Raw genomic sequence first — 23,027 nt, forward strand, 5'->3', positions numbered from 1 at the left:
GCCTCCCTTTTGATGACCAAAACCATCATTAGTGATCCTATTGGCCATCAGACCGACATTGATCAGTGTCTGCAAATGCTTGCTGGGCTCCTCTAGCATACTGCTTGATGGAGCTGAAAGTGGAAGTGGCCTCCCTTTGGCATGCCAGAACAAAGCAATCAGCCAGCAAGACCACCCTGGGTGATTGCTAATCAGCTGAAAAAAGATGGGGAAAAAGGATGCCCAATGGCCATACAGACACTTTCTGATCTAACAGTGACAAATGACTGTTCCATAAATCAAAAGTCTGTATGTGAATGCAACTAAACCTGCTTTTGTTTTGGGGGTCCTCACCTTGCTTGTCACATTACCCTACCTCAATTTGCAGGTTATTAGCCAAACTGTTTAGTGCTTTAACTATCCTGTGAGCTTACGCAGGGCAGTTTCTATGCTAAATTGCACCCAGGCCGACGGTGTAAAAATTGTGCCCCCTTCCCCCCCAGACCCCCACCCCACCGCCTTGGACTCGCAAACCCTTACTTTTTAGGGCCAGTCACACAGCCACAGGTCACAAGTAGATCTGCCTACTTACTAGTGTCCAGCCGCTCATCCAGGAGGATGCAGGGACCAGGAAAAACACACAGGCGAAGAGAGCCCAGAAAGCTGACTCCTCCATGGGCACCGCGCACTGACAGCCTGCAGTACTGCTACAGGACATCAGGTGTCATGAAGCAGAATTTTTTTGCTGTAAAATTTCCATTCCTAAAGAAACGACAGCATTATTTTAATTCAGATTCTAAGTCTGTAGGCAACTTTTACAATACGGAGGTACAGGGCCGGATTTACACTTCAGGAGCTTGTAGGTACAGAGATTTTAGTGCCCTAACCCCCCCCCCCCCCTCAACAAAGGCCACACACCCCAATCCAGGCCCTTATTTTCTTATATCACATAAAGAGCTAAATGTACATGAACCTAGCAGACAGTGGTGTAAATCGAAGAGTGGACCTGCCCAGCCAAATTTTGGAAAAGGCCCCCTCAACAATAAAGTGGGATTGTCACCATAAAAAATCAGGTTTCAACAGCAACTGGTCTGTATTAAGTGATAAAGATGCTTATCCTGTATTCAAAATGTTCAAAACTTTTTCTGCTGTTATGGTTTGGAATATCACATACCTTAGGAGCACTGGCCCTTTAATAGCCATTGCCATTCAGTAGCATGCTGGGGGTTCTTTTTATCTATACTATATTCCTCCTCTTCCCTTTATTTACCTACCTAGCTACCTAGCTGAAACATGATCCTCTGCTCACTTGTGTTTACAAGCAAGGTTGATGTGACTCAGGGATTGGAGGAGAAAAGAAAAAAGTTATGGGAATAAATGACATCAGGATTTAGCCTCAAACTATGGGCAAAAGACATGGTTCCCACCAGGAACAGAATTCTCTTCATTTACTATATGAAATTCACTGAAATCAAAATGTGGACAGTACAATACGTGTGTTATGTAAGTAGATGAAGTATTTATCCACTTATATATGTGTTTTTCCCCCTGACATAGTATGGCTAATCCTCCTGCTGTAATAAGAAATTGCAATAATTATAGGCAGTGTGTGTGGCCAAAGTGCAAAGCTGATCTTGGGTGCAGCCGGGGCGGTGCAGAGAGAAGGATGCAATACCGACACTGCCCACCGCGCTACTCTCACAAGAGGCACTCTTGACTAGAGCTGGGTGGTGAGTGACATCATCATCCGGCTCTGCTAAGAGAGGGGACATTTGGGAAGAAAGGAGAGCCGCCTCTGCCACATAAGGTGTTTATAGGCATGCGCCTACAGTGCCTTATGGTAAATCCGGCCCTGTGGAGGTTGCATGTTTCCAAATACTTGCCCTCACAGTAATGTTTGCATTGCATTATTTTCCCTTGCTAAGCTCATACTTTTCACACCAGTGTTCAGACAGAGTTTTTATTTAATGAATATTGAGGGCATCTAAAATGTTTATACCTGTAAGGCTGGCCATACACCATACAATCTAGGTCAATTGATCTCGCCACTGCATGGGGGAGGGGGCAAGAGCTGTAAGGGGGTAGCAGCTACTACTTTACTCTCTAAGGGCTGGTGCACACCAGAGCGCTTCTGGAGCGTTTTTTAAAATGCTTGCAGGGGGAAAACCGCTTGGCTAATGAAAGAGAATTGGCTGGTGCACACCAGAGCGGGTCGTTTTTTCCACAAACGCAAACTCGGGGGCTGCAGCATTTTTTGGATTTCTGGGGCTTTTCTGCCTCAATGTTAAAGTATAGGAAAGTGGAAAACTGCTCTGAAAAACGTTAGATCAGAGCGGGTTTCCAGGCGTTTTTATTACAGAAGCTGTTCAGTAACAGCTTTACTGTAACAATATTTGTAATCTACTACACAAAAACACTGCAAAAAACGCTAGGCATGAATTAGAAAATGTCTCTAAACATGCCTAGAATCGCTCTGAAATCTGCTTCAAAAACCTCTACTGTTTTTGCAAATCTGCTACAGGTTTTTGGTGTGCACTGGGCCTAAGAACCTGTTTACACTACACGCAGATTGGATGCAGAATACAATGAATGCCTAAGGGAAAATCTGCATCAGAAAAATTGCATTTAGTGGAAACAGGCCCATAGACATTAATTGGAGTCAGTTTTTCTGCATCCAATCTGCGTGTAGTGGGACAGGCCCTAAGATACAAGAGTCCATCCTTCAGATCAGGTGTTTTTGAAGTTACACTTGTTGTGGGTGTAAAGAATATGATGTCCACACTTGTTTAATGACAGTTGTGAGATGGGCCACCTGACTGTGAGGGTCACCAGGGGTAGACAAGGGAAAGGTGTGAACATCGGTAGCCCCATCAAAGTTTTTGCTGAGGGGCCCCATGATTTATAGTTACTCCCCTGTCTGTACCATCAAGATTGTATTGTGTATGGCCTCCATTGTGCTGCTGTTCTTCACTATTGCTAAAAAAATATGGTGTGTGAAGTTTGAAATCCAGAGGGGCACCAGAAATCTAGTTTCATTCAGGGCATTGCAAAACATAAAGCCAGCCCTGGGTGAGATGATGTTAACTTACACACAATATGGAGGGGGGGAGGGGGGAACTCCACACAGAACACTGCATTTAAAAAAAGATGTACAGGCTTTATTAGTCTGGGGAATCCTACTCCAGTCCTCAGTATCTCTGAAAGTGTATAGCAATATGTACAGAAACTTTACAGAGTCATTAAGCAGACACACATTGCCAGTGTCAGACTGGGATGTGGAAAAGCTGAGGAAATCCACCTGCTGGCCAAGCAGCAGAAACCCTGTGTTATCACTCCCAATAGAAACCTGCAGCAAGTCTTCACTGTGAGCAGCAACACCTGATTACTGCTGCTTGGCCAGCAAGTGGATTTCCTCAGCTTTTCTACCTCCCAGTCCAACACTGCACACTGCAGAGCATTCTGTTCTACAAAAATGTAATAAACTATTCTGTATTTCTGCTTGAGTACCACAAGGTGTCACTGCACAGATATAGTTGTCAAAGAAGTGTTTCCTCACTATGTTTAGGCAATATTGGACTTTACACTTTTTGTTTTCTGTTTGCTTCTTTTGTTAAGAAGCAACACCATATATTACAACACTGGTGGAATAACACCTCTACAAGTATGAGCTCAGCATGGAAAATTTAAAGGTTTTCTGATGGTTAATAAAAAAAAACGTAAAAGGTGATAAATGAAACCTTGCAAGTACAAATGTATAAACGGTAACACAAAAAGTAACTTTAGTTTCCATAGTTATACATTGCAGTGGCTCAGAAACAGGGTCCCCATATGCAACTATTTCTTTTCTCCTGAGTTTTCTCCTAAGAGATCATTTTTCAACTTCTTTTTTAAATAGCTTTTCAGCAATTTGCAATTGGAAAAGTACCAAAAAGTAGCTGAAAATGTACTATCAAAATTATTTTGAGTATTTTCTTGCTTGCTGATGGTTTGAAAGGCATTTTATTGACAAGCTGTGAAAATTTCACCTAGGAGAAAACTCAGGAGAAAAAGTTAATTGCATATGGGCCAGTGACTTTTTCTCCAAGATACAATGCTTTGGTTGAGGAAGGGCCCCATGGGGCCCCTCTGGCCCAAGGGCCCCAATGCGGTCGCTACCTCTGCAACCCCTATTGCTACGCCCCTGGGTGTAGCCCAACTCCTGGTTAGTCTACAAAAGAAGAGGAGGTTACATGTTTTTGAGGATTTTATCTAGTCTGTAATCAGAGAAATTTCCTCACTTCACACTCTGACAAGAAGTGTATACATTTCTTCTTCAATAGAAATGATAGCGTTATAGAGTGGAGAAGAATTAGACGTATGAACTGTCACGCTTTATTGTTGCTTATCAAGGTTGTAGCTAGAAATCTTGGGGCCCAATAACAACATTTTGGTTGCCCCTCTCCCAAAAATAAAAAGTAGATTGCCTGGAGAAGTCATTTAAACCAAAATTTATGAGCCAAGTCACACTTATAAATATTGCCATGGACATCCTAAACCATGTATATATAAGACAAAATAGTCCATATAGCACAATAAAAACTTGAAAAAATATCAAACTTTATTAATAATCAAAGGACAACCAATTAAAGGATACCCAAAGGCACTAATAAAATGCAACCTGCAATGGGTAGGGAGAGAAAATTAGATACGTACCGCTTCTGTCGTTCCCCGCAGTCAGCGGCTGGTCTTCTGCTACTCCTCCCAGTGTCCTGGCGATTTGGCTGACCTTTAACCTGGATAATCCTTCGCTTCTGTCCAGCGCATAATGTCCTAGCGACTTAGCGTCTGCGCTCCACTGAAAAGCAAACCTCAGATGCTAATCACTTAGCGTCTGATGCTTGCTTTTCAGTGGAGCACAGATGCTAGGGCAGAGGAGGCGCGGGAGTGTGTGTACTTCTGCCCATCATTATGCGCTGGGCAGAAGCGAAGAATATCCAGGTTAAAGGCCAGCTAAGTCACCAGGACACCGGGAGGAATAGCAGAAGACCAGCTGCTGACTGCGGGGAACGACAGACGCGGTAAGTATCTAATTTTCTCTCCCTACCCATTGCAAGTTTCATTTTACCAGAGCCTTTTCTGGTATCCTTTAACAATAATTAAAGAATAACATCTGGTTACCTATACTTCACGTGTCCTGCTGTGGGTCTCCATGAGGCCCACCGCAGACCTCCTTATCGCTGCTGACTACTCACACAGGGCCCCCCTTGGCTATGGGCCTCATAGCAGCTGCAGCAGGAACAGGAAGTGTGTGGACAAATACAGCAAGACCAAATTCATAACCCTTATTCACTCCTTCCAAAATGTATGAATTATTTCTTCAAACCTATTTTTTTCCACTTAAACTTAGAAGAGATACATCATAAAATGAACAGGTAAGGAGAGACAATGAGAGATCAGGGTCAGGGTCTTTACGCAATTTACTTTCTCTCATATTTTCTACTAGGTGATCATTTTTATCTTCTCTACAAAAATAACTTTTCAGAACTTGGCAACCGAAAAAAGTACTAAAATGTCAATAAAAAAGGCAATATACTTATTTAAGTATTTTCTTTCTTGCTGAGGGCTTAAAATGTTTGTTATAGATACGGTGTGAAAATATTTCCTGGGGAGAAAATTTCATATAAATACGGCATCCATGTGCGCTGCTAGGGTCACGCAGTATGAGGGAACCACTAATGCGTAAGTGCGAGCCGACCAGGAAGGAGGACCGGAGCTATGAAGCAGGTTGTCTTGGCGCATGCACAGAGGTGTCTAGCGCCAGATGACGACGCAGCTATAGTTTCAACCCCATAGTTTGCTCCCTGCGTAAGGGTAATTCGGGGATTCTGGCAATCGCCAGACCCTAAATTACTTCTTCCTTTAGAGTTGCTATGACTCGGAGGGAGAATAGTATTTAAAGGGAAGGTTCAAGCAAAATAAAAAAATGAGTTTCACTTACCTGGGGCTTCTGCCAGCCCCAGGCAGCCATCCAGTGCCCTCATAATCACTCACTGCTGCTCCAGTCCCCCGCTGGCGGCTTGCCGACCTCGGAGGTCGGCAGGACGCATTGCGTACATTTTTATGCATTCCCGCTAGTGCAGGAACATTAACACATACATTTTTACACGTTACTGGTTCAATGCGTACATTTTTACGCATTGAACCAGTAATGCCTAAAAATGTATGTGTTAATGTTCCTGCACTAGCGGGAATGCGTAAAAATGTACGCAATGCGTCCCGCCGACCTCCCAGGTCGGAAAGCTGCCAGCGGGGGACTGGAGCAGCAGTGAGTGACTACGAGGGCACAGGATGGCTGCATGGGGCTGGTAGAAGCCCCAGGTAGGTGAAACTAATTTTTTTATTTTGCTTGGACATTCCCTTTAACGCCGTCCAGTGATTCAGCAGCAGCAGGGTGAGCCGTCATTCGGCTCGCCCTGTGCCCAACAGACCAGGCGGTGTACTAATACATATGACCAAAGCTGTATTCCGACAGGCAGCTGCAGTGTACCCGGATATCAGAAGATGCGGACACCAGAGAAGAGGAGAGGCACGTGTATAGAAGCAGGACCGGAGCGACGAGAGAGAAGCTCGGCAGCAGGAGGCGGTATGTGCTTCCCTGTGTACTCTGCACCACTATTTACTGTATATTTGGTATTAAAGGCAAACCTACTTCCCCCCCCCCCTCCCCCGTGTGTATTATATTTAAAAAAAAAATACGGTACCTAAAACTAAAGCAGAATGGCGTTTGAGTTCATATTTCTGCCAAAAAATCCAGTGTTGTGTATTTCATGTTGTCATGTTGTGTATGCACATACCCGAGACTAACTGGGAACATGCCAGTGTGAGATTCATTGAAGATGTGTGTTTTCTTATATGGCCAGTAACTATGGGGGAGGGGTGTTGAAGGTGTTGATGACTAAAGAAGGATTTAATTTTTTTTTTTTAATGTATTTTAGTGTATGTGAATGTGTTTTTACTTACTGACCATTAGATGTCTCCACACTTAATCCCAAGTACTGTGAACAGTACACAGGAAGTGCTGTGTATGTTTTTACTTTCGCTTGGTGAATGACCACAGGCATCTCACTGATGTCAGCGATCATTCATTACTTTGAACGGCATTTTAAACACATATTTACATTTACTAATCACGGACCAGCAGGTTGGAGTCAGGAACGGGCGGATGGCACAGTGGTGAAAGGCCTGATTTTTTTTCCCTTTTGGCTTCCGATACTCCCGTTATTTAACGCACCCTTTCGTTACTTATATATACTTATAAACGAATAATATAGTAAATTTTTGCCTATTTTTTTTATGTCTTGAGCACTCTTAGATCATGGTCAATCTCTCTAAATGATGGGCAATGATACATGCATACAGGAACAAGTTGCTGGGACCACAGCAGGGCATGTATGAATTTGGCGTCATGAGTTTGGGTGATGACTCCCAATAAGCAAAGTTACTAACACTAACCCTTCCACTCTTAAAGAGATTCGAAAGCAAACAAAAATTGCTATTTTTACCTGGTAGTTCACTTCAGTAGTCTCAGTAGATGTAAACCGCCGCATCCCCGGGCCAAAACGAGGGCTTTATACCCCCCAAATCCCCTCTCTGTGAAGGAAGACTTAGAGGGACGGGGAGAGGCAGCGAACCGCGGTGATTGACATCAATAGAGGCAGAGCTACAGCAGAAAGCTCTGCCTCTTTCAGGAAGCGCTGCCCGGATTGCCCCCCGTAGATTTGGGGGGTCTAAAGGCCTCGTTTTAGCTCGGGGATGTGGCGGTTTAGATCTACTGAGAGTACTGAAGCGAACTACCAGGTAAAAATAGCAATTTTTGTTCGCTTCAGTATCTCTTTAAAAGCAAACAAGTACAGTACCTGGACCTAAAAAAATTATAAAAGAAAAAAAATACAGTGTAGGGGAAGTGGGTTGGGGTGAGCATCATTACCTATGGTAAGCTGCTCCTCTGGCCCCCCTTCTTTATGAGGTTTACCATGTCCCCCAGGGAGTGACCGCAGTTCAAAGCTCTCGCAATGGTGTCATGCACTTCAGACCACCGCAATGCATGCCAGATGTGCTCATATCGAGGGACTACATCTCCCAGCATGCATTGCGGTGGCCAGAAGCATGCAACACCGCCAGTAGCTTCAAACTGTGGTTGATATTTGGGGAAGATAGTGAATCCCATGTGGACAGTGGGCTAGAGTAGAAGCCCCATGTATGTAAGAAATGACACTCAACCCAACCCCCATTTCCCCAATGGCACACTCTATTATGTCACGTTTACTGGATTTGTGATTTAACATGTTGATATGCACATAAATCAATAGCTTGCACAGCATTGCTGACCCACCGCATTCTTTAGCTACCACAACAACACTTTTATGATCCTCCCTTATGGGGAGGATAATTTTATAATTTTTCAGGCCCAGGTGCTCGGGCTGCTTTAAAGAGACACTGAAGTGGGAAAAAAAATATGATATAATGAATTGGTTGTGTACTATGAATAATTACTAGAAGTTTAGCAGCAAAGAAAATATTCTCATATTTTTATTTTCAGGTATATAGTGTTTTTTCTAACATTGCATCATTCTATAATATGTGCAGATTACACAACATTCAGCATTCAAAATGATTCTTTCAGAGCAGTGTATGAACTAATGACCTCTCCTCTAGCAGAGAAAAAGTAAATAGTTCAATAACACTTGAGATAATAAAAGTCAGATAACAGCCCTCTCCACGACTTTGAAAGTCGCAGAGCTTAATTGCTTTTTTGCATAGAGATAACAACTGGAGTTTCTTAACTCTTCCTGTACTGGAAACAATTAGACTGATGTATCTGATCTTAATGTTTTATTTCTTAGCTGTACTACCCATACAAATCATAATATCATATATTTTTTTTCGCTTCAGTGTCTCTTTAAGTTCAACTGATAAACCTAGCCCCATACACATTTTCCATCACCATTTTGGCGTATGATATATGCCAATAGTAACCATCAATTGCCAACAGTGGTGGTATCAGTCCTTAAGCCTGCACAAGCTGTCTACGCCTGCTCAGTGCGGGCATTCCCTTTAGTCTTATCTAGACTGTTGTGACTTTGGTACAAGTTAAGTAGGTGGTAGCTAACTGCTCTGCCCACTGTAGCCATGTCTCATGTGTGACTGATAGCTTATGCTTAGTAGTCACACCCAGTTGGGTTAAACTTCCCATATACAGGGAGAAGGGAGCAACCATGCAGCAGTACAACACAAAGAGATGGACCTGGGAATCCGTTTTGCAAGGATTTTGCGTTCTTATGGACGCTTTAAAAAAAAGGATTTTTTCCCCTAGAAATTTCTATAAATTAATTAAAAAGTGCCCCTGAACTAAGCCTTTAGGCACACCAAGAACAATCTCTCTTTCCAGACATGTCTGTTCTGTGGTCACATGCAGTAATCAGCTTCACTATGTTGTGTAGAAAGTAACACCAAGAAGAGGAACTTACTTAGACTGTGGCTGTGTGAATAAGATGTGTGACTTAGTATTGTGCACCGGTTTTTTTTTTATTTACAGGAAACCATCTCTGTTTAGTATTTAAAGACAGTCTTCTAGGTCACCTCTGGCCTCAGTACTCTCAAAAAAGCGCAGATACTGCATGTAATACACAAGTTTGAACAAGCCCCCCTATCAGTATAACTCCTAACTGTCTCTCTTTGGTAACAAATCTCTTGTTGCTATTACATCCTCTTAAGCCCATCTTTTTGGCCTTTTGTACAGATGCATTTAAATAAACGCATTGACCTGCTTAAAATGGTTACATTGGGCTATATTGCATGTCCATTCTCTAAAGGATTATGTTGCTTATCTTTAAATATTAACATAAAGAATGATTATTGATGTAAGAACACACCATGTTCATTTGAGAAATTAAAATATGTCTGTTGATCTTCAACTCTTCATGGCATGTCACACTTGAGATGTGATGAAGATTTGACTGGTGGTGTGGGGGGGTTCCTTAATGCAGGTTTGATAAAGATACTCGGAAGGGTCCATGCAATTTTCCATGCCTACCCATGGCTAGACCCACGCGCATAATCCAGAACCCACTACATGCAGCCAAAGGGGTAAAGGCAGGACCAGGACACTAACCATCTAGATTACATTGGAATCCAAAGGGGACTCACTTCACTGTTTTCACCTTCTCTCTTTTTTCCTATCTTTCCTCTCTCTCTCTCTCTTCCCCGGGTCAGACCATGGGGCATCTGATTCAAAAATATTGCTGCAGAGAATAAGACAGAACATCATGCATCTTAACCGGGAGAGGGGAGGATTGGGTGTCCCTGACTTATTTAGCTACTATAGAGCAGCCCAAATTGCCCAACTGGCACAGTTACACTCTACCAACAACCGCCCTCTTTGGGCAGATATTGAGAATGATCTCCTGGCTCCAATTAATCTAGCTGCCCTCCAGTAGTCTCATCAACTCACTCCAGCTAAATATAAAACACAATCACCTTTGTCGGCCCACTCTCTCAATATTTGGAAGAAACTCAGATTTGTCAAAAATCTTCAATCTGTCGTCCCTCTACAGATGCCAATTTTTGGAAATCCTAACTTTCCACCTGGTTGGGAATCACGACCCTTCCAGTGGTGGATTTCACACAACTTTTTAACCATCTCCAACTTCCTGGTTGACAATCGCCTTCCAAATTGGACAACATTTTGTTCCCATACATCGTTCCCACCTAAAGAATATTTTAGGGCCCTACAAATTTATCATTTTTTAAATACATTGAGCCAATCCACGCTCCCTATCTCACCACGCACTACCTATGAACACTGGTGCGACCAGAGACCTCTGGAGGGCGGACTTATCTCTTACCTTTACTCAGTTATATCTCAACCGCTAGAAATTGTAAAGATCCCAACAATGATAGCATGGGAAGCCGATTTGGGTACGACCCTTACACTTAAACAATGGACCAAATGTTGCCTTACCTTGGCTAAAGGGAGTAGCTACTTTTCACATATAGAAACAAACTTTAAATTTCTTCATCGCACATATCTTACCCCTCAGAAATTACATGCTATGTCTAATGATAAATCTTCTTGCTGTTTTAGGCAATGTGGACAATTAGGTGATATGGCTCATATATGGTGGTTCTGCCCTATAGCTCAGAAATACTGGGCTCAGGTGTCCTCCGCTATAGGTACAGCCCTTGAAATATCCCTCTTACCAGATCCACTTCAGCTACTTCTTGGGCACAAGCCGCAAAAGTGGAAATATCCACAACACAGGCTTGCACAACACATAGCCAAAGTGGCCAGACTCCACATTGCTCGCCAATGGTTGAAACCAACTTTGTCACTTGAAATGACAGACTCCATTATTATAGAGATTCTAATATCCGAAAGGCTATTAGCTATAATTAATGACGCTACCTTATCCTTCACGCGAACTTTGCAACCATGGCTTTCGGCCTCCCCAGCTCTAGGCCTACAATCCAGTGCTCTCCCCTTCTAGGAGCAACATTATATACTAACTTGTTATCCAAAGAATTATGTAAATACAAGTCTATATGAATAATCATCTGACCTGTTTGTTCGTTAATCTTTTTTTCTTTGTTAGTTACTAACTGACTTTATAATGTAATATTGCCCTTGACTAAGGGTCTATTCAAATGCTGTTAATATTCATTATAATCATGAATAAAAACTTTTGAAACTAAAAATATTGCTGCAGAAGTGTTTTGAGTGCCATAGAGTGCAGCGGATTACCCCTATGGTCCTTCCCTTGGGTCCATCTTCTATGTATTCTCCTGTCTATGCCTTTGTTGTATGCCTGTATATACAATATACCTACTGAATGTATCTGTATGTACCTGTATGCACTGTATATACTCTAACTACTGAAAATCTACTGTATGCACTTTTATGTGACTGTACCATCACTGACCCTGCTTGTGCCAAAACCAATTCCGGGTGCAACTCTTGTTGTACTTGGCGAAATAAACATGATTCTGAAAAATATATAGGAGGCCTCAAAGCAAGGCATATACCCCAAACAACAAAAGACCAAATAGAAAAGTAATTACTAAAGTATAAAAAAAACATGATTCTGATTCTGGTAAAGGTAAGACTGGAAGTGTGGTGAGGGCCTCACTGGAGGCGTGATGAAGGTATAACTTGTAGTGTGCTGGGTTACTCACAGGAGGTATAAGCAAGGTGGGACTTGATGGTTGATGGGTTCTTCTCTGATGGTGTGACTGGCAGTGTGATGGGAGGGCAGTGTGATAAAGGTGAGACTGGAGATGTGTAGGTGGCAACACTGAAAGTGTAACTGAAGGTGTGTAGAGAATGATGTCAATGGAGATGTGGTGAGCGTGTTACTGGCGGTGTAATGGGAGGGATCCTCACCGGGAATCCATTTGAAAATGGCGCACGGTGTTGCCGCTAATCCATTTGTTGCTTATCGCTATTTAACGTTAAAGCCTTATCGTTATTTAGCTCTTTTTATCTTATTGGAAATTAGCGTTAACACACAGAACCCTCTCTGTACCTATCCCTAACCCCTAGACCCCCCCTGGTGGTGCCTAACCCTAACCACTTCCCTGGTGGTGCCTAACCCTAACCACCCCCTGGTGGTGCCTAACCCTAACCACCCCCTGGTAGTGCCTAACCCTAACCACCCCCTTAGTGGTGCCTAACCCTAACCACCCCCCTGGTGGTGCCTAACCCTAAGACCCCCCTGGTGGTGCCTAACCCTAAGACCCCCCTGGTGGTGCCTAACCCTAAGACCTCCCTGGTGGTGCCTAACCCTAAATCTCCCCTGGTGGTGCCTAACCCTAACCTTGACAGTGTTACATTAATTCCATTCACCGTTTTGTAGTTAAATAACGTCTGCAGTTTGGCTTATGTAGGGTGCTATTGATAAATAATGTTACTGTGCGCAATAATGTCTGCTGTTTGGCATATGAACGGCGCTATTGACAAATAACGTTACTGTGTATATATACTGTGTATAAATAGCGATAAGCGTATTTTTTCAATGCGGCGCCATTTTTATGCATAGGCGCTGTGCGTTATTATTCACAGATCCGCCTCACCGGTGGTGTAATGAGGGTGTGGCTGGAGATGTGGAAGATGCCTTAATGGAGGTGTGATGAAGTTGTGACAGGAGGTTTGGTGGGTTCCTCTCTGGAGGTGTGACTGTAAGTGTAGTGGCAGGGATTCTCACCGGGGATGAAGTTATGTAGCGACAACATCTTCTGCAGTGTGTATATAGTCACATCACTAAATGTCCCTCCTGTGGGGGGTTGGGGGCGACTAATTAACCTATCTGCATGTTTTTAGAATGTGGAAGGAAACCAGAGTACTCAAACAAAACTCGCACAAAACACATAGATACTGTAACATACAAACACCGTACAGATATTGTCTTGGCGCAGATTTGAACTGGGACCCTAGTTCTGCAAGGCAAGAGTGTCATCCACCAAGCTGACTGGTGATGCCGGTACGTCTGGAGATGTAGGGGGAGCCTCATTGGAGGTGTGATGAAGAGGCGACTGAAAGTGTGGTGGGGTTCTCACTCGAGGGGTGTTAAAGCTGGGACTGGCAGTGTGGTGGGTTCCTCCCTGGAGGTGTGATGATAGTGAGACTGGAAATATGGTGGGGGTGGTGTGATCTGAGGTGTGATGAGGGTGAGACAGGAGGTATGGAGGGGATCTCACTGGAGGTTTGATGAAGGTGTGACTAAAGTTTTGAAGGGATGTAACTGGAGATGTGGTTGGGTGGGACTGAAGATGTGATGTGATAAATCTGTGACTGGAGGTTTGGTGGGGATGTGACAGGAGTTGTGAAGAATGTGTGACTGAAGGTGTGCTGTTTACGGCCATGAAAACGTGTGAACCGACCCTAACTAATAATTTTATTATCTAACATATCTCTCAGATCAAATCTTACACTGTGGTCAACAAAACAGCATAAAAAAATGCTTCCTGGTGCGGTGCTGAAATACCACTAAGTGTTTACAAGCTCATATGCATATAGCTTTACCAGCAAAACAAGTTTGCCTTAGCAGCTTGCACAATGGATTCTGAGGTGGATAAAAAACATCTCACTTTCCAGTAAATGCCTCCAAACTCCTTGGATGGTTCTTCTTCCTGCACCAAGATAGCGATCTCAAACATACTGTTAAGGCAAAATGGGAGTTGCTCAGCTAAAAAAAATGGAAAATTCTTAAATGACCAAGCCAGTTTCTAGACTTAAATCCACCTGAGCCTTCCATATGCATAATGGGACAAACCCCCAGAACATTGAGCCAATCAGAGGGCTCGCAGAAGAAGCCCTAGCAATCAATCACAGGAGAGAACCCTGCCCAGCCCTTCCTGTATATAAAGCGGCGGCCATTTTAAGGAACTCTTCCTTGCTTGTGACTGCTCACTGAGAGACATCTCCAGTGCTGTTTGGCTAAGCAAGTGCTTTCTACTGTGAGAAAACCTAGCATTTTTGCACATAAACACCTGTACTATACACTCTTTTATTGTTGTTTAGTTAGCTAGCTTGTATTTTGATTTTAGTTAGTGTGCGTGACAGTCCCTGTGCTGCAGCAGCTCTGCTAGTTAGATGTCTGTGTCTGTGTGTGCTGTTGTGCACACAGGCCAGGCCTGTGCTATATTAGCCTTAGCTTCAGTATAGGTTAGGTGTGAGAAAACGCGGAAAAGCCGCCGCGAGTACTCAGAGTAAGGCGGCTAATTCTGCGTCCAACATGGCAGCTAGTGATGGGCGAACACCTGGATGTTCGGGTTCGGGAAAGTTCGCCGAACATGGCCGAGATGTTCGGCATGTTCGGGCCGAACCCCGAACTTTCCGAACATCCAGCTTTTGGGGGCCATATGGGGTCGCAGGCATAAGGGGGGAGCATGCCCCGATCGCGGGGGGGGTCGGAAATTCCCCCCACCCCCTCCGCTAGCGCTCCCCCCTCTGCCCGCTTCCCCATTCAAAAGTTTAAGCAAAGTACCTGTAGTGGATGGCCTGGCAGTGGGCGGCACTGTGGAGTGAGGAGGAGGAGTCCGGAGAGTGACGAGTTGAGGGAGGCCGGGCAGCGGGCGGTTCAGCGGAAGTACCCTTGTGGTACTTCCGCCCTTTCTCTGACCTCACGCCCGCTGCCCGGCCTCCCTCAACTTGTCACTCTCCGGACTCCTCCTCCTCACTCCACAGTGCCGCCCACTGCCAGGCCATCCACTACAGGTACTTTGCTTAAACTTTTGAATGGGGAAGCGGGCAGAGGGGGGAGCGCTAGCGGAGGGGGTGGGGGGAATTTCCGACCCCCCCCGCGATCGGGGCATGCTCCCCCCTTATGCCTGCGACCCCATAGGGGGGCAGTATTCGGCCGAACAGGGCCCTGTTCGGCCGAACAGGGGCCCTGTTCGGCCCTGTTCGGCGGCCATTAGAAGTTCGGGGCGAACCCGAACTTAAAAGGCCGAACACCATCAGGTGTTCGGCCGAACGCGAACATCACCCGAACAGGGTGATGTTCTGCAGAACCCCGAACAGTGGCGAACACTGTTCGCCCAACACTAATGGCAGCTTGCGCGCATGGGCCTGCATCCAATAGCCTCACGGAGCGCGGAGAAACTGCCGCATGCCCAGTGAACAAGGCGGCGGATTCCGCGTCCGACGTGGCGGTTTGCACGCATGGGCCTACCACCAGCAGTATGGCCGAATGCGGGGAAACCGCCACATGCTCTGACAGCGGTGCGGCTGGCCCCACGTTCAAACCAGCAGATACATTACAACACATGTCTGGTGTGGCTGGGACTGATAGTCCACACAGGTTCAGAAGGACGCGCGCGCGCTGAGAGGCAGAGCCTTTATGACAGTCAGAAGGGTGTCAGCTGATCCAGCCGATCAGCTGACAATTCTATCAGGTTTCATTGGTCTAGCACTTAGGGGAGGCGCCGGAGAGCGCTTGTGTATATATACTGGGTGCTGGTCATTTCTCTAGTGTCTGGCGTTACGATCACTACGTGGTAGCACTCAGACCTTGTCAGTATCTGTGATATTTTCTGTGTTATTACTTCAGACTAGTTCCAGGGTGTTGATGATCAAGGAACTCACACCCAAGACTAGGGAACTGTATTACCATTCTGTTATACTTCAGACTAGTTCCAGGGTGTTGATGATCAAGGAACTCACACCCAAGACTAGGGAACTGTATTACCATTCTGTTATACTTCAGACTAGTTCCAGGGTGTTGATGATCAAGGAACTCACACCCAAGACTAGGGAACTGTATTATCACTCTGTTATATATCAGACTAGTTCCAGGGTGTTGAAGATCACGGAGCTCACACCTAAGACTAGGCATTGTTATTATCTGTTATGACTTTCTGCTTTCCTGACCACTCTCTTGATCTCTGATTTGGTACTTCGCTATATCTGATACTCTGTTGCTGAACCCTGCTTGTCTTAAAGAGGAACTGTAAAGGCAAAACGTCCCCTGGGGGGTACTCACCTCGGGTGGGGGAAGCCTCAGGATCCTGATGAGGCTTCCCACGCCGTCCTCTGTCCCACGGGGGTCTCGCTGCAGCCCTCCGTACAGCCGTGACGTAATATTTACCTTCCTGGCTCCTGCGCAGGCGCTCTGACGGCTGTTGGCTCCGAAGTAGGCGGAAATACCTGATCGCCGTCGGGTCCGCTCTACTGCGCAGGCGCAAGTCTCCGGCACCTGCGCAGTAGAGCGGACCCGACGGAGATCGGGTATTTCCGTCTATTTCCGAGCCTAAAGCAGCCACAGCGCCCCCGCTGGAGCCAGCAAAGGTAAATATTGAAATTACAGTCGAGCCTGTCGCCGGCTGTTCAGAGGGCTGCAGCGAGACCCCCGTGGGACGCAGGAGGGCGTGGGAAGCCTCATTAGGATCCGGAGGCTTCCCCCACCCGAGGTGAGTACCCCCCAGGGGATCTTTTCGAAGTTACAGAGTCTCTTTAAGATTCCAATTCTGTCTCCTGTCTCTGCATCTGATCTGTCTGTCTGTTGCCGACCTGGCCTGTCCGACCTCGAGAACTATCTTCCCTGTTTGGAGATAGTTCACAGACCTGTCAGTGACACTTCACCATTGGTGTCACTCACTCTCTGGTCCTTCCCACTCTCAGCCTGGCTCCTCCCCTTGGGGAGCAATAGACCATTGGAAGGAACCGGTTCTCTGAGCAGTATCTCTTACTGCCTTGCACCTTCTATACGGGTGATCTCCTCAAAGTATTACTGTTGCACCAAACACTCATATTACTCAGGTGTCCAGAGGTTAGAAATATATCTGATTATCGGTGATACTGCAGATCATCAATAATCAGGTATTTATCTGTATTCCCGGTGATACTGCAGATCACCGATAATCGGATCCTCTCTGTGTTACACCGATCGTTACAGAACGCCAGACCAAAAAATGCAAATAGAGGCACACACCGACCGTCTGGGCGCACTTACCACTTCGGTGGATACCATCAACCAAGTGCTGGGTAATCACCGGGCGTTAATTGACGCTTTGTCCGGGTCTTTACAAACCCTCCAGACGGCTGTGGACGAAGTGCGATCTCCTCCTAGCACAGACATACATATGCCTGTACCTGAAACATTTTCTGGTCACAGATCTGATTTCCGAAATTTTAGGAGTACAGTGTTATCATACTTTGAGTTGAGACCTAGATCTTCAGGAACTATGGCCCAAAGGGTCACATTTATTAAGACTTTGTTATCAGGCGATTCTCAGACCTGGGCATACAGTCTACCCGCTGGAGACTTAGCCCTAACCTCTGTAGATTAATTTTTTAAAGCTATGGCAATAATTTACGACGATCCAGACATTGCCTCGACTTCTGAGCGGAAGCTCAAGTTATTACGTCAAGGCAAGAGTCCGGTCGAGGAGTATGCTGCTGAATTCAGAAGGTGGTCAGTATCAGCCAGGTGGGACACCTTTGCTCTGTTAGATTGTTTCTTATCAGGATTGTCAGATGAGGTCTCTGATCTTATGTTAAGTCAGCCTGAGCCTAAGACCATTGATGAGGCCATTTAATCGGCCATCAGGATAGATCGCCGGCTGCGCTATCAGAGACAGACCCGGGGTAGAAATCATGTAAAGATGGTGTCCTACGCTGCGTCTCCTGTGACTCCACCTCCTCCCGTTTCGCCTCCACCCGAGCTGATGCAGATTGGCCGGTCGAAGTTGTCTCAGGTGGAGTGGAGACGCAGGATTTCAGAGCAGTTGTGTCTTTATTGTGCAGAGGGGGGTCATAGAGTACAGAATTGCCCTAAGAAATCGGGAAACGCTACTGCCTAGGAGTAGTTGGGGGTAATACCCTAGGCGTACAACTTTTACCCCTAGATGATAAAAGGTTGCTTCTTCCTTGTACGATTGCATGGGAAGATAAATCTAAAGTCACTGAGGCCTTCGTTGATTCGGGCTCAGCGGCTAATTTTATGGACTACAAATTTGCTAAAAAATTGGGTATTCCGCTCAACCCGATAACACCACCTATCCAGGTTACGGCAGTGGATGACTCTCCCCTGCAACGTAGCCGTCCTCTGTCTTAGACACCAGAGGTGGAAGTCACTATAGGGGTGCTGCATAGAGAGAAGTTGCATTTTTTTGTGTTACACATGACAACCTCCACTATCATCCTTGGCATGCCTTGGTTACACCTTCACTCCCCTCAGATTAATTGGGCCACTGGCCGGCTAACAAGCTGGTCAGCCCATTGCTTTCATCATTGTTTAGTGAGGGTAACCTTGGGTCAGACCAGGATTCATGTGGAGGGAGTACCGGAACAATATTCTGAGTTTTCGGATGTGTTTTGTCCCAAAGCTGCAGATAAACTACCTCCACATCGCCCCTTTGATTGCCCCATCGATCTCCGATCCGGTTGTATGCCCCCTAGAGGTCATCTCTACAATTTGTCTGGGCCGGAAAAAGTGGCCATGCGAGAGTACATCCGTGAAAACTTAGCTAAGGGTTTTATTTGCCCTTCCCGGTCGCCTGCTGGAGCAGGTTTCTTTTTTGTAAAGAAAAAAGACGGAGGCCTTCGGCCATGCATTGATTACAGGGGCCTGAATAAAATCACGGTAAAAAAATCGCTATCCATTGCCTTTGATAGACGATTTATTCACTCAGGTCACCAATGCTAAGATTTTCTCGAAATTGGATTTGCGGGGTGCATACAACCTGGTACGGATCAGAGAGGGCGATGAGTGGAAGACGGCTTTTAACACACCCGATGGGCATTACGAGTACCTGGTGATGGCCTTCGAGTTGTGTAACGCCCCGGCCGTCTTTCAGGAACTCATTAACAAAGTATTCAGGGAGGTGTTGGGTACATTTGTCCTGGTATATCTGGATGATATACTAATCTTCTCAGATAACCTCTCTGAGCGGGGGGCGTGGCCAACTAATGGCGGAGTAAGACGCACACTGCAGAGCTCCCGGCGGCTACAAAAGATATCCCTGCATCTAAAGCCACAATTGCAGGTTCCCAACCGCACACTATGCCTGGGGGACCCCGGATCACTAGAAGCAGCAAAAAGAGGCAACAAAAGGACATCGCCCACGGCCAGAATATCCAGAAATACCTCCGAGACCTGAACGCGGGCTCTGATATGCTATCCAAGATGGCGCCGGCAGCTACAGGGAACAGTGGTGTGAGAGCAGATGAGAACACACCGCCGCAATCCACACCACCGAAGTCCTCCAAAGGCTCAGCGACATCCTCGCAATCGACCTCCCCGGTAAGTCTGCCCGAAGAGGGAGGCCCTACGCCAATATTCCACATAGAGGGAGAGCGGGAGATAACGGGGCCTAGTCAACGCCAGACCATGGAGGCCGTAGCAGACCTGAAAGCACGGATAAATAACTTACCCACGAAAGTCGATCTAGAATCCTTTGCCAGCCGCATTGAACAATCCTTCCGAAGGGAGATTGATGAAATTCACAAAGATATTACTGCTATTGGTCACCGGGTGATCAACCTGGAGGAAAGACATGATGGCGCAGATACTAAAATGGCGGCCATGCAGGACAAGATCACCAAGCAAGACAAACAGATTGAGACCCTTATCTCCCAGCTAGATGACCAGGAGAATCGTTCCCGCCGACAGAACGTAAGAATCAAGGGCCTCCCGGAAGCTACCAGAACCGAGAATCTAAAAGCAACAGTTACGGACATCTTTAATTTGATCCTGGAGAGGCCCGCGCAGTCTCCCATAGACATAGAGAGGGTTCATAGAGCCCTCACCATGAAAAAACCTGACATAAATCGCCCAAGAGATGTCATTTGTCGCCTGCTAAGATTCACTGACGTGGAACTACTACTGCGTACTATGAGGGACAAGGACTATCTCGAGTTCGATGGAGCCCGTATTACGCTATACCCAGATCTTTCATGGCGCACTTTGCTTCAACGCAGGTCAGTGAAACCCTTAATAGAGGCCATTAAGAAGAAAGGGGGGCTATACAAATGGGGATACCCGTTCGCATTAATAGCCACAGTGGACGGAATAACAGCGACACTCCGCACTAAAGATGACCTGCAACAGTTCATCGATGACCTAAGTCTCCCCACCACAGACTTTATTGATTGGAGATCTCCACAAGATATGGCTCCACGTCCGCAAAGGGAAAGATGGCAAACTAAAGAACCTAGGAGAAAGAGAGGGCCACCGTCCTCCTCTCAAGAAGGATCACCAGCGTAAAAGATAAGTACAGGCTCGGCACTTGACGATGTCCTTTCTTCCTCAGTTTTCTTTTCTATTCTGCTCGCCCTATGTGGCAGGGTGACCTGGGACTCCCTGGGAACTTTTAGGCCAGGGCACTGATCGTATCAGGCTGCAGGCTGACTTAGAATCCGCAGCTCCAACAACCTGATGGAAAGATCAATGCTCTCTATCTGAGGAACGTCCTTTTTGATATGCAGGGAATGACTTAAGCAGTAGGATTCTCCCTGTGAGGATCCATACAGTAACTCTCAGCTTGGCCGGAGGTGATGCCGGAACGGTACCCGGAATGTCATCTTCACATAGGAGAATGACCCCCATTAGGGATCCCCTTGTTAGGGGAATTCAAGCTGTTTTCACACCAAACAGCCAAAATCTTGTTAGTGGTCTGCTAAGCCTATTTTTGGGCTTGTTATTTTCTGATATGTTTTGTTTATTGATGTTTCCTGGTTGCAGGTGTCGCAGTGTCTCTCAAACTCTCTCATGGAAAGGTCGGTTTTGAGCAAACTTCGAGTCCTGTCATATAACATACGCGGCCTATGTTCCCCGTGCAAGAGAGGAAGGCTGTGGACTGAAATTAATCGCCTCCAGCCCCATGTCCTCTTTTTACAGGAAACATATTTCAGGGATGGCTGCATACCACGTCTCCCACAACACAAATTCTCGCAATGGTTCTTTAGTAACTCTCCTATCAGGAGAGCCAAAGGAGTAGCCCTGGCTATATCCAAGGGATTGCCAATACAAGTTCTAGCGACAGATAAAGACGATATGGGCAGATATATTGCAGTAAAGGCACAGTTGGGAACTGAGAAGTTCACCTTTGTCAATGTGTATGCCCCCAACGTACATCAGGTCCCCTTCTTCAGAGCGATTTTTAAAAGAATTAGGGCATTTGCTGAGGGGGTCCTGGTGTGCGGGGGGGACATGAATATACTAAGCAGCCCCGGGAGAGATTCCTCTACAGGCTTCTCCACCCTCCCCCATAAGAGTGTAAAAGAATTTACTCAATTGATGAAAACTAATCACCTAATTGATTCTTGGAGATACCTCCATCCTCTAGACAGAGATTTCTCTTACTACTCACAAGTCCATAGGGTATACACGAGAATCGATTCTATCTGGGTTGATCAGTACTACCTCCACAAAGTGGTACAAGCAAAAATCGAAAACATTACAATATCTGACCACGCTGCAGTGTGGATAGATTTATAATTAGGACTTACTGCCTCCAGGGGAACACACTGGAGACTAAACGAAAATTTATTAGATGACTTAGAAACCTTCCAGAAAGTGGAAAAGGTAATGGTGAACTACTTTAGAGAAAATGCATCAGATGAAGTTTCTAAATGTATTATCTGGGAAGCACACAAGGCAGTGGTACGGGGTGAACTGATATCCCAGGGGGCGAGAAAAAAAAGGGAAGAACAGGGGATGGTGCTTAAGACCCTGGATAGAATCGGTTCTCTGGAACAAGCCCATAAAACATCTCCAGATGCGGAGGTGGAGAAAGCCTTGAGGGAGGAGAGAAGGGTTCTGCTTAAACTGTTAGACAATAGAACTAAACAAAGACAAAAAATATGGTTTAACACTATGTATGAATACAGTAATAAATGTGGTAGACATCTGGCAAACAGCATGAGGAAAAAAAGGGAACTAAACTATATACATAAGCTCAAAGACCGTAAAGGGAATATGGAATTTCAGGCGGGAAAGATAGCAGGTCTATTCAAAGAATACTATGCGGAGCTCTATAATATTCAAAAAAAGTGCCCTACGAGCACAGTGGACATATGTAAACAAAAAATCAAGGACTATCTAAGGAAAGTCCAGATGCCCTCTTGGTCAGAAAAGTGGTGCGCAGAACTAGAGCAAACAATTACTGTACAAGAATTAAAAGGGGTCTTAAAAGATACTCCTAATGGCAAATCACCTGGCCCAGATGGCTTCACTAAAAAATATTATTCAGCCTACGCCAAACATTTACTAGAACCATTAGCAGAGGCCCTAAACAGCCTGAGAGAAGGCGGAAGGTTCCCCGCCCACAGCATGGAAGCCCACATTGTGGTAATCCCCAAGGAGGGTAAAGACCCTGCCTTGTGCCAAAGCTACAGACCCATATCGCTTATTAACCTAGACATAAAACTTTTTTCAAAAATTCTAGCCAATAGGATCAAAGAAGGTATCCCGGCCCTGGTTCACCCTGACCAAACAGGCTTTGTGATGGGGAGAGAAGCCAGAGATAACGCCGCTAAGGCACTAAATATGATTCACTGGGCTCAACTGCAG

Source organism: Hyperolius riggenbachi, chromosome 4, assembly GCF_040937935.1.
Source record: "Hyperolius riggenbachi isolate aHypRig1 chromosome 4, aHypRig1.pri, whole genome shotgun sequence".
In the NCBI taxonomy this organism is placed as follows: Eukaryota; Metazoa; Chordata; class Amphibia; order Anura; family Hyperoliidae; genus Hyperolius; species Hyperolius riggenbachi.